Here is a 13,497-nt window from a genome sequence, read left to right on the forward strand (position 1 = left end):
ACTAGTCAAGGTCTCAGCGTGACGGGCGCGGTGGCAGTGTCCCTCGGAATTTTTCGCTTAAAAGCTCTGAGTAGTTGTAGTGCTATGGACAGGCGTGTCGCTTACCTACCACCAAGCGGACTACTTGTTCGTCGTATCTTTTAGCATCATAAAAAAACTATAATAACTTTTGGGTTGTAATTTCACAGATGTAGCTTTATTACTTCAAAGGTGTGTTATATTTATATACGCCAAAATAAACCAAAATAAACCTGGTATTGTGCTATGTTTGTTCTGTCGTAGGAATGAATAATTCAATAGGAGTGCCTAGAGCCTAAACCCGGATCTTGATCAGTTTCTTAGGTTATATTCGATCTTGGAAATTGCCCTTTAGCTAGGAAGGGGTTTTCGAGGAAATTTGACACGCAGGTATTTTCGGACTACTTGTGTCAAAATATATTGCTAAGACGTGAGTCGACGGTAGTGGAGAGAATGAATTCTGTCACCGTTCGTTCAAAGGGCGCTTTGACAAAAACTCAAAACCGAGAAAATTATTTTTAAAGAAATGAAGTTTAAAAAAAAATTAATAAATTAATTTTCAGATGTGTGTAGTTTTCCTCAAGATATTTTCTGTCACCGAAAAGCTCATGGTTAATTTGAAAATAAATTTCCCAGATAAATTCTAATAGGAAGATTATATAAATACACAAAATTTATATTTCAATCAAACCTTTTCATGGTATTTAAATGGACAGTCAGATTGTAGACTTGATAGAAAGTGATAACCGTTGTCAATAAACATTTGCGAGACAAAGGATGTTCCTAAACATCATAAATACATTGCCGGCCGTGATAAATAAGATCTTAATTGAAAAATAATGATAGATATAAATATTATAGATATTTTATAGAAACAAAAATAACAAGCAATGTAAATACTTTTCATAAAAATTATGATCTTGATAGCTATTTGTATTTGGGTATTTAATATACTTGGCAAACAATCACCATGTATAGATAGCATGTGTGACAAAGTATTTGCCTATTCGACAAATGCAAACAAACAGTCGGTCGGTTTCTTGACGCACGTCAAAGCCAGCTAAATAGGCAAGTACTCAAGTAAACCATCCACACTATTGTCGTGTTCATTATTTTAACTCCTTGTTTGACTCCATGTGTAGATAGATGGTTATATTTGTCAGTTTCCATGTTTGTCTGTATGTCAAATGTTTTTCCAAGTACATCAAACACCCAATGATTAATACAAAAAGCCAAGTGAAGTGCCGCTACAAAATGTTTCAAACTATCGTTTGAAACATTTTGCTGGAGTAACTTTATACGAATGGTATTTTGCTCAAAAACTTCAGAGTACTAGGATAACAAAAATCTCCAAGAGTGATCATTTCAGCTCCTTCAGGTTGCTTCAACCTGGGATATTTTCAAATAAATATTGTAAATGATAAATGTGAACAATACGAACACTAACAAATGAAAACCTTCTCCGGGGAATTCGTCTTATGAATAATAGTGGTGTTTAATTAATTTGATAATTTTAAGTGTAAATTAATTATCTACTCATAAAAATGCGCGTAAAACCAATATGAGATTGTTGGGCTCTTTGGTATTCCAATTTTCAACTATGGAATGGAAACGTGTCACGTTTCCATTCCGGAACGCACGCAAAGGCGAAACGTGTCCACATTGACGCCTTCGAGATATGGTGGTGGAAGAAAATGTTGGCAGTCCGTTGAACTGATTTTCGTACCAACGACTCAATTCTGCGGGAGCTTAGTATCCAGATCAGACTATCCACCTTATGTATCTGTAGGACACTTGATTTCTTTGGTCACATTGCCAGGAACGAAGGGCACAACCTCAAACAGCTAATGGTTACACGGTAAAAGTCGGAGGGGTCGCTGTCCCACAAGATGGTCCGACCAAGTTTGTACGTCTCTCGGCATGGGTCTCCATGATGCGCTCCAGTATGCCAAAGACCGAGTCAGGAGTCAGGAGTCACGACCCTCAATGAGGTATACGACGCGAGGAGGATAAAATAATATTGGGGCGCACGAAAGGAGTCTTTTCACTATGGCGTACTGTTCATGTCCTCTGTACGTCCCTGAGCAGCAATCGGCGTAACGTACTCACGTTACCAACCTAGTGAGCTGTACTAAAGGTTTAGTTTCCTAGTACGGTATCCAGTCTCTCACAAGGAATACTAAATTTAAAATTATTGGTCTATTATAATATTTATTTCCCTTGTGTTAAGAAAATAAACCATTATTTTTTTTATTAAATCGCAAGTTCTGATTTCTGAGACAAATTAAAGAAAAAAGAGGAAAGTTCTGCTGGGATAGATAATCGCCAGTAATCTTTCATATGCCGGAGTATTTACTGGAACATTTTGCAACATCCTGTGTAATATCAAGCACTATTAAACAATACGATTGTTTGACTAACACACTTTTTGCATTAGCTTAATGAAAATTGATTTCCTTTTGCACTAATTATTAATTAAAATAATGAAATTAACTTAATTAACGTGGTCGACATTGAATTCATTTTACGAGTGGAATAGTTTTCAAAGCATTTTTATACCTTTGCGAGATTAAATTTACAAATCAAGGCTAATGCTGAGATATTTTGTAGTCTGTTTACGTACAAAGAAAAGCTCACATAAATTTGAACAATTGTAGTGTAAAATGGATCTTTCCGAGGCTATTATTTTCGGATAAATCTTGAAGATGAACAGCAGTACCTCATGTAGTACCAAGTCGCTTACAATTACCAATTACCAAAGTAGAACCGGGAAATTATTTATGTGGTTGGCAATTCGTATAAAAATACTTTTTTTTTCAAATCATGCATTTCGTTCACGTACAATTTCAGCGCTGTACAAGTTTTGCTGTAGAGGAAAAACTTTATTACTGACACATAGGCTATGTATTCGAGAAATAATATAAATATAATATAGTATTTGAAAGTTTATAAGTAGAAAATTTCCTTGAGGGCCGTACCCTGAGGCATCGTGCCCAGAAGGTTGGCAACATTTCGCCTTTCAACAGCTAAACTTATTCTTTGGCGGAAATAACTGTCAGTCTTGCGGCCACCTGAGGCTTCTACGAGGCGATCCGACAGCTCGTTCGCCAGAAGTTTCTTCTGTGGCGCCCAGAGCCCCAAGGTTTCAACCGAAAAAGGCACATAGCTATGGCACTGCGCAAGGTTGGCGTATTTGAGTCTTTTGGGGTTCTCAGCCGCTCTGGCGACAGAGCTTGCCGCGCCCACGCTTGCAAGTACATGAGAAGCAGTTACAGTATCCATACATGTTGCATCCCACACTAGCTGTCTACCTAGCTTCCATGGAACAATTTCAGTGGTGGGTGTTGAGAAATTAATACCCTTATTGTTACAAAATCCACAAAAAACCTTTATAACAGAAATAAAATATTTCTCTACTAACTACGCACGGCTATAACAATTTCAGTTTTAACATGTATAACATTTCCTTGTAGACTTTAAGTACCAATTAGAAAAACAAAAGGTGCCATTTTCACATATTAATTGTGAATACATAATATCTGGGAATGAATTCCACATAGTTACATGTAAAAAGTAACATGCCATACATTCGCGTTAATAATGCAGCACGCAATATTTATTATAACTGAGTAAAGCCTTGTGATTGCTCAGTTGCAATGTCCAGCCGAATGAACTAAGTTTAATAGGCTACCGCAAGGCGCGCTACTGGTTCCGCTCTAATATAACCAAAAGGCTACCACAAGGCGCGCTACTGAGCCCGTTCTCTATATTATTACGTATTCTATCTCATAAATTTATGAACGCTATATATTTAAAAAGCAATTAATAACCAATTAATTATCGACAATTAATTTTCCTAAACCCACATCAATACTGTTGATCACCGTTTCTTTGGAGCAATAATTTAAAATTATGAGCATAATTTGGGGGAGCCTTACGTATATAAACGGCTTAAGTTAATTGCATTACACAATATAGAACATAATAATTTACGAGCAAATGCTCGTAATGAACGTGAATATCATTGGTGTAACGTACGCGGAATTTAACACTAAGAAATATTTGGAAGTTCATTCAATAATAATATTATGCATGTTGGAATAATGGGCGTAAGGGAGACGTTAAAGGAAACACCCTCGATCACAGATTTAGTCAGGAATTATTGGATAATTGGCTAGTTTACTATTCGTCTGTTACTTCGTTCAGCCGGCGGTGAAATAATAACGTCAGTTGATTGCTATTAATTCCTTTAACCGCTTTTCACAGTATAGTTCGAAAGTACAAAACATGGCTCAGGTTGAAAAGGATTTCAATCGTAAACGCTGCAAGCTGTGAGTGACGCACTGTTGCTCATCCGTTCTAGATTGTCTCATAATCCAAGTCATCCTCATTCCACCACCAAGTCGTGAATCGGCCTTACCCAAGCGGATTGCTTGATGTTTTCAACTAGTACAATCTAGATCTCCTAGATGGCGTTGTAATTAAATTAACTTTTCGAAAATCGTTTAGACTGATGGCGCCGCAGCAGTGACACTCCGACATCATCACCATCATCATAGTCATCACGCCTCACGGCTATGAGACTTGGAGAGAAAATAATAGAATATTGCACATATAGACATTATTTTAAAAATAATTCTGCATTTAAAGACTTTATAATATAAAAGTAACGGGACTTACTCGCGTAGTATTTTAGTCGGAAGCGGTCCGACTAATTTCGACCATAATCGATGGTCTTCTTCAGGGGTTGAGTGCAAAGTTCGTGACCGCGTCACTCTCTCTCTCTGCGGCTCTCTGCGCGCGCGCCGATGACACAGTCCGCAGTGGGGAAGTCGGGACGCTGATACGTTGCGTCAGCGCGTCCTGGAACTCTTCTTCGCTACTGCTGTCCGTAGGATTGTTGTCGGGAACAGTCCAGCACACAGAGCTCACCACATCGTTACCACTAACATCTGCAGCTGCATACCGAGCGCCATGAAGACACGGCTTCCAGGTCGATGGCAAGCTCCAGCCTCTGTCTCTATTAAAATTTGGTCGCCTAATTATTTCAATAGCCTCTCGGATTTTGCGGGGCACAAAATATTTATATGGTGAACGATTTTTCTATAAAATCAATACAGTGAATGGATACCCTTTAGTTTGACATATTTTTGAAAACACCAACCCTGGCTAATTTTTCTTGTATAGTAACGCAAAATACTATTACTGCGGACCAATAAACTCGATTTTACTTTTGTAGTCGAGCTTCTTGTAAATTATAGACTCTTTTTTACTATTTCCATGTCGAACGCCGCCAATTAGTTTGCCAAGTACTTTCGGTAAAGTAATTTGCGTAAACCTGTAATCGCCCTGTATTCTAGCTGGTTTAGCTGATAAGACTTTGTAGCTTCATCTGGATGAATCGATAGATTAGAATTCGGCGGAGGCTTGTCTTTTCTGTTCGACACGTCGGCTCGAAAGGTGTACCAGATTCTATATCTTCAGCGGTGATTTATCCCATTGGGGGCATGGTCCCCCAATGTCTTCTTTTATAAGAAAATTAAGGAATAGCCAGATGCCGTAATTTTGGGTGTCCGAACCCTGTACAAGATGTAAAACCCGTGTCATCGGACCGGGTGAGTTGACCTCTGGATTCTTTCCTTCGCGAGATGTTTCTTTTGACATTTTTTTTCTACTTTGTAATTACAAGTTTCACCATTAACGGCTGGCACATAATCGCCGTAACTTCTGTTCGGCTGTGAACGACCACGTGTCATGTGTTACACGGGTGGTCGGCATTCACATATATTTGCGTTGCTCCTGTAGAAACTACGCTGTCTTCGCGCCAAGTCTGGTATGTAACTTAAAAGTGCATCCGGTAACCTCCAGGTCAGTGACATATAAGTGACATTTCCGTGTGGCACTCATGTACTTTCAAAAATTCTTAGTGCAGTGTATTAGCTCTAAGTATAATTAAAGTTAACCTTATATATGTATAACTGATAAAAGCAAAAAGCATGTCTGTAAACTCGGGGGAAGTAAAATACTTGTTCTTCATAATGAACCCCTATATTTAACCTTACCGTATGTAACATGTTATAGCTTTAAATTTTAATAAAGCATGTTGTTATTTCTACTTGAAACTTGTTTTAGTTGTGTGTAAGGCTACTTCATCCTTCATTCTATTTGCTTAAAAATTTTACATGCAGCATCGAGTCTACCAGAACTCACGCACAACCAGTCTCATGCTCACTCAAACCGACTGGAGCTGACCATTACACCAGGTTCGATTCCCGGGCAAGGAGATATAATTATATGACTGTAATTGGGTGTAATTTATGGTTGTCTATGTGTGTCCATGGCACCCGCGACACAGGGTTTCCCTAGTGCGGGTGCCATGGACTCGTTCGTCCCGTCACTTTGTATGATAAAACAAAACTTTAAAAAAAATTATATATAATAATATATAATTGGACGTGCACACATAGATTTAATAAGTTAGTCAGTAATTTAAACGCGGTGATACTCGTATACTATATAGGAAAACTGTGTGTTGAAATAAACGATGGCTATGCCATAATTATCTCAGTTTTGTACGCTTTTGCAATTATGTCGTTGTTACACCGGATGTGTGGGATATTCTATGTTGCAACTATCACGTATAGACCTTTTGTTTCGAACGTGGTTAAACTCTAAAAACGTGTGCAAAATGTTCTATTATTTGTATTTCCACTACTTAGTTTTTGTACTGTTTTTACGTGTAAAGGTATAAGATCATCATCATCCTTTACCCACTACACTGGTGGGCACGGTTACCATCTAAGCCAGGGTTTCCTAACTCTTTTTCTAGTCATGAAGCCCTTACAAAATTTCAAAGAGCTCATAGACACTTCCTGAAGAAAGGAAAATGAAAACTCGCAGGTTGCACTTGATGCGCGACTCGCTCGATCCGATTAATGGCCGTCGAAGAGCGCGCAAATATGTTGAATCAATTATTTTGGAAAAAATATATAGGTATAAAATTGAAGATATACACTGATTAGTATACGGTGTGAAAACAACGATTCATAAAAAATTTCACGACAGATAAAACATACACTTACCTCAAAATTTTACAAAAAAACTGCTGTATTCAATAATTACTTAACATGTACCAACGATTTTTTTATATCAACTGAACTAAATAGAACGCGGATAGTATACGATATACCTTTGTTTAAATGGTTTTAATTTTGTTTGTAAAAAAAGAAATTCTGAAATAAAGCCTGTGTACCTGCTGCTCTACCAAAGCAAAATGAACCTTATTGGTATATGAGAAATGAATACGAAACGAGCTGAAGAAGTATCGACTTTAAGAAACAACCTTCGGAGCTAGCTTCGAAACAAAAATTATAAGCACTTGGGTTTTAAAGTATAACGAAATGCGTGTACTAAAAAGTTTGAAACAAGGGCGGGATTACAAATTTAATTCAGACACACAACTTGTAATGATTTTGAGATAATGAGTCGTTGTCGGCGGCCCCTTAACATGTTCGACAAGCGTAATGGCTTCCGAGACTTTCAAAATGGCGTCCAACATTTTAGAAACATTATAACTTGCGTGAGTTCAAATTATATTTAAGGTTTTGCTTCTGTTTTGTTCCACATATTATGAACAGTTTTTTTTAGTAATTACTGGATATTAAAATAATAACATTAACATAACTAAAATGTGATATTTGAAAAACCCCTGTGCAAAAAAGTGTAATCCAAGTCACCGTCTGTAGGTTTGGGGTGGTTGGGATCTACCTCCTAGCGGTCCACCCCGGGCAACGACACTACTTGTATCAATAACGTCTAGTGACGGCTGAATGATCCCGTCGAAGCCAGGCGCCAAGCAGTTTGCTGCGTTCCACGTGCGTGGCAGTGCCTTTGGGGAATTTGAGGGTGTCTGTTGCGTCGCTTAGTAACGGTTTTTAGGACTCTCAGCTGACTGTACCGGGTAACTCATTATGGAACCCTCCAGAATGAGTTACCCGGGATCCCGAAATGCTCCACCGTGCCAGTTGGCGACTGGATGGGAGAACCCGGTAGCCATTTATCGGGGGGGCTCGGGCGTCCCCGCAGTCTCCAGATGAGTACCCCAAAGGTTGGCTAACTTGAGAGTTACATTGGTCAACTGAATGGCGCCTGAACTATCCAATTTTCCCCATCAACACAGCCAACCAACATGAAAGTTATAAAGAAGAATAAGAATAAACAACGGCGGCACTTCCTCCCGCTGAAAGTGCACCTCACTAACATCCGAGTCTTGCACTCGAGAAGCCGTACCTTTTCTTTTTAACAGAGTCGCAGATAGCAACACCGTTGGACGTGGCGTACCTCTACTACACAGGCTACTCGCTTGAACACAAATTTTTGTGTTGTGTATGTCCGTGACAACATTTACTGTCGGCGTCTCCGTTGCTTTGAGGATAACGGGTTTTCCATTATATGGATTCTGGTGAATACGGGAACGAGAAGAGTCTCTATGCTTGTGTATACAGAATGCACAGCGGTGATCAGAAGACAACCAGACTCTTTGAACATCTGACCGAGATGGCAGATAAAGTCCAACAACGGTACCTCTCAGTGGAGCATATTTTTATCGGGGACTTTAATGCTCACCACAGCGAATGGCTATATCGCAAGTTTGCGATATCGCTAAATCTCACCCAGCTGGTAAATAAAGCAACGCGGGTACCGGATGTAGACGGACATACGGCCAATTGCTTGGACCTGCTGCTGACAACAGATCCACTCGGACACTCGGTATCGATCTCGGCTCCGCTGGGAACGTCCGATCACTGTGTGGTGAAAACCGTGTCGACATACTCTCCCCCAGTTGACTATCCAAGAGGCACAAGAAGATTATGGCGATACGAGTCAGCAGACTGGGATGAGATGCGGCACTTCTTTGCATCTTATCCTTGGAGTCTGCTTTTCCTCGGGTAACCCCTCTTGCTCTGCTGATGCGGTTGCGGATATGATCCGGCAGGGAATGGAGTGCTTTATTCCATTCTCCGAAATTCCGCACGGTCACAAAACCCGACCAAGGTTTAATGCGAATTGTGCCCGTGCTGAGGCCCGCAAGGAATCCACTTACCAAACGCGGGTACAAGCTCGCGGCCGCAATATTCGAGCAAGGAGGGTTCGCGCGACAAAGAAAACTTTTAACTCTGCCGCCAAGATCTGCAAACGGGTTTTCCGAAAGGCAAGATTCGACCATATAAGCAAGATTGGGAGCAGACTTGCGTCTTGCGTTCTACCCTCCTGGTACGAAGCAGTTCTGATCCCTATCCAAAGCAGGTGAACCCAATTTCTGCCGTCCCACCTATCTATGTCCCAAATATCAAGATAGTAAAACATCGTGCGTGATAGTCAATAAACTTCATATTACAGTCGTTAAAGTGACATCTCTAGTCAGCCGCTAGTAGGTGTAAAGGTAAGGAAGTAATTTCTTGCAGATAGTGCTACGGCAAAAAGTCGTTAAAAAAAGAAAAACGAAGATCTGCAACAAGCACATAGAAAAATTCGTTGGTTCTGCTGGTTCGTTCCGTAGCTTACTTGGGAGAGCGTCGGCCTGGTATGCTGAAGACGATGGTTCGAATACAACCGGATCCCATGATTTTTTCTGAATGTGAAGTAAGTACATCTGTGTTTCCCCAAAAGTACAATTTGGGACTATTCAAGGCTAGAATTAATTGGTATTTTTAGGCAATATCACCGTCGGTCGCATCGTCGCTTAACATCCGGTGAAATAGTGGCCAAGCATATGAAATAATGGCCAAGTTTGCTGTTATTTATAAAAAAAAGAAAATAATTTTCGTAAACCCACACTCAATAAAGTTGATCACCGCATGTTTGGAGCAATAATTTGAAATTATGAACCTCATTTAGGTGGAACGATACTTATACACAAACGGCTTAAGTTAATTGCGTTACCAATGTAGAACAATAAAATTTATGAGCAAATGATCGTTTTGTACGTAAATACCTTTGGTAAAATGTACACGCGATCTACAGACCCTTGGCTTTAATGCCAGTTCGTTGGAATATCTTCTCAAATATCTCATATATTTGAATACATACGATGATGAGGATCCTTGAGATCAGTTTTCATAATAGATAACGAAGAAGTATGGCGAGTACATTTGACAGATTGCACATCCACGTGCCACTAAACTCGTACTAAGTAATACATAATGTACGTCTTCGTACAGTTTATGATAAAAAGTCGTACTTAGGTTTGGGGTGCACGAAAGGAACCTTGGGCAACAATCGGCGAGTATCTTACGCCGATTGGTAAATCCTTTCACCACGATAGCAAGCGTTTACTGTGCCTCGTTACGATGAGAAGAAACCATAGTTGAAGCCTTCAGTCATAATTACAAATAGATCGAGAATAAATAAACGTAGATATCCAAAGGGGAAACCATATGATTGATCAGTTTCAGACCAACTGTATTCCACGATTGATTCAGTCTAAACGAAACTAAAGGCGTCATGCAAGGCGTGCTACTAAGCCCAATGTTATATACTGTATACGACGTCATGAATGTATCTAATAATAATCTCATTAATTTATTCATAACTTTTGCTATTTAAAAGGGAGTTGCCAGCCTCGTGTGCACGATGCCTAAGGGTGCGGCCCTAGATAAATAAGAGTTATAAATAGTTTCTGTTCCATTTAGATTTTTCTTCTACATACTACTTACTATATTATTAATTTTGCTCTTATTGAGGTGCTTGAGTGGAGACCACGGCTCAGCAAACGCAGTGTAGGAGCCAACGTATTTGTAAGCACGATCTTCCTACAACGATTTATCGTTGCAAACTACGGCGGAATATATATTTTTGTTTATAATATCAAGCGACACAGCTGTCCATAACAGTCACAGAGCTTTAAAAGAACTGAGGGACTCTGAGACATGAAGACATGAAGTTGACAAGTCACTTAGAAATATACATGGTAGCTGTACTTCCTTAGACGAACTCTTTGACGAGGTGCTCTACTGCTTCTTAGATATTATCTTTTCCATACCAGATTTGTAATATGCCATCCATGCTTGATTGATTCTCAGCACCAAAGTCCCATCAACATTATTACACAAATTAATTGTGTTTTCACACATTTGACAGTGGAGTTGAAAAAGTTTTCACACAATTTGTTTCATTTTCTTTCTTATTATGGGTAGGAAAGATAAATAATTATCAACTCAGATCTACAACATTCAAAATATCATGTATTCTTTTGAACATAATTAATAAACCTACTACACAAGGAGAACTGCTTATAACTTCTTCTAAAGTCCTATATTACAGGATCTAAAACTAAATCTCGAATCAAAATTGGTTTAACTCTTAATATTCCCCTCATGTCATCAGATCACCCATGTACCGACCAGCTAATGGATGATTACTCCTTACCATGCATTAGAGCTAGTGTATCGAATACGTGACCGAACTGTCGGATGCGATATGTAGTAAAGTTGAAACTGTCTCCTGTACTAGGACAGGTATTACGTGACATAGATTAGAAGCTACAAATTGCCCTTTAAGAGGATTGCCCCATAAGAAGTTGGAGATCAATGACGTCAGCAGTTCCTAAACCGTGTTCAATAATACTGAGAGTCTCATCATTATCATCAACCAGTTACACTTATCAGTGGTACTGGTTTCTTTTGTGGAGAAAGTTTAGGGTATATTATGTGCCACTCTGCTGTCTTAATTCTGATTGGGGATTTCACACGTTTTTCAAAGGTGAAGTTTTTTTAAAAAAAACAAAGTCACGCGAAGACCCATCACGCGCCGAGCCAACTTGATTATTTATAACCTACATCTTCTTTTTAGAAGTGACCAGTGTTCAGAAGTGATATGCACTTATATATGGTTTGATACAGTTACATACAGTAATAACAACTTTTTTATAAAAGAAACCGACCATAAAAGTTCGTGGAAATTTTATTGAGATCCCAAGTTTTATTGAAATCGGTCACCGGAAAGTGCGTGAAACCGGATTCATGCGCTTGTTTGCTACCCGTAGAGCTGGAATATATTTTTCAAATTTAAATACTGAGTACTGACTGAGAGGAACCAATACTGAGTTACCCTCTTTCCAATAAAAAAATAATCATCAAAATCGGTTCACAAATGACGGAGTAATTGCCTAACATACATACAAAAAAAAAATATAGTCCAATTGATAACCTCCTCCTATTTTGAAGCCGGTTAAAAAAGTAATCGGTTTTTACGCAAATTAATCTAAACTTATATTATAAATGCAAAAGTAACTCTGTCGGTTACGTTTTCACATCTAAAGCGCTGAACCAATTTTGATGAATTTACGTATAGAGGTAGATGAGACCTAGGAGGTTTTTTATTTATCATAAGGCTTCTTTTTGTCATAAAAATAAATCTCAAAGGCGGCGATCTGTATGGAGAACCAATAAAACTAAAGCTAATCAAAGTACTTATTCAACTAGGCGAAGTCGCGAGCACCAGCTAGTACAAAATAAATTTAATTTAATTAACTTAATCACAGAATCTGTAATGTTATTACACTTAAATCTAACAATGAAGACTTTTAAAAAATATACCGCGTTATAGTAATTACACATAATCATGATCCACACAATTAAGCGTGAAACCATAGAGAGCGGGTGCGGGCGTGTGCGTCCCGCCGCCCGTGCTCCCGACCCGGCACGCACCCACTCACTGTGTGTTGCACGTTTTACGCATTAGCATAATAAACAACGTATAATCATAAATAATGTATTTACCGAAGTTCTAAATATTACGAAACATTCTTTCAGCCCATACAGAACATATCGCTAAATCTAATAATATGTCTGATGTCCTGCTTAAAGGTCAACACACATTCTGGGTCAATCAACGGAATGTGACCGCAAATATCCCGGGGAACGTCAGCAGAATTGGAAAATCCAGGAAATATCTTAAGATCCGCAAAATGTCCCGACATCAGTTTCCGACCGACTCCTAACTCGAGAATGCTACTGCTATCGATTATCTTTATATGCACATCAGTATTCTTGTTATATCCAGTGTTACTTTTGCTTGTCGGACATTTTATGTTATAGATACTTCTATACTAAGCTACGAAATGTACCACTTACGAATTTTAAACTATGTACTTTGGAATAAAAATTTAATACTTAAGATTTATTGTATATAGTGTGTTTTTTTACCTGGGATAGTATGGGGTAATCCGAAACCATAGGAGATATAAGGAACCTGTCTTAGGGATCATTGTCCTTTTTTATAAAAACAATTTTGGCATAGTAAATTTTTTGGTGAAGCGTGAGTTTTACATAAAAAATTTCATTTTTAGTTTTTCAGCCATTTACTGTCCCACTGCAGGGTAAAGGCCTCCCTTCCCTTCCATAAAAATTGTATTGATAATTTTTTAAGACTCAGTTTTGATGTAAGGATCATTTCATTGTATTGGAAGGAAAAAATCGG

At 38.7% G+C, this 13,497-nt stretch overlaps 1 long non-coding RNA gene across 1 annotated transcript in view; it reads left to right on the forward strand.

Annotated features, from left to right (window-relative positions):
• Positions 1 to 12,925, forward strand: part of LOC113225619 — a 74,697-nt gene extending 61,772 nt beyond the window's left edge. The window contains exon 3 of the long non-coding RNA XR_003310031.1: positions 12,885 to 12,925. This is a non-coding gene — a long non-coding RNA (uncharacterized LOC113225619). The remainder of the gene's footprint in view (positions 1 to 12,884) is intronic.
• Positions 12,926 to 13,497: the final 572 nt, after the last annotated feature.

Source organism: Hyposmocoma kahamanoa, unplaced genomic scaffold (assembly GCF_003589595.1).
Source record: "Hyposmocoma kahamanoa isolate Upper Pololo Valley unplaced genomic scaffold, ASM358959v1 168, whole genome shotgun sequence".
NCBI classification, from domain to species: domain Eukaryota; kingdom Metazoa; phylum Arthropoda; class Insecta; order Lepidoptera; family Cosmopterigidae; genus Hyposmocoma; species Hyposmocoma kahamanoa.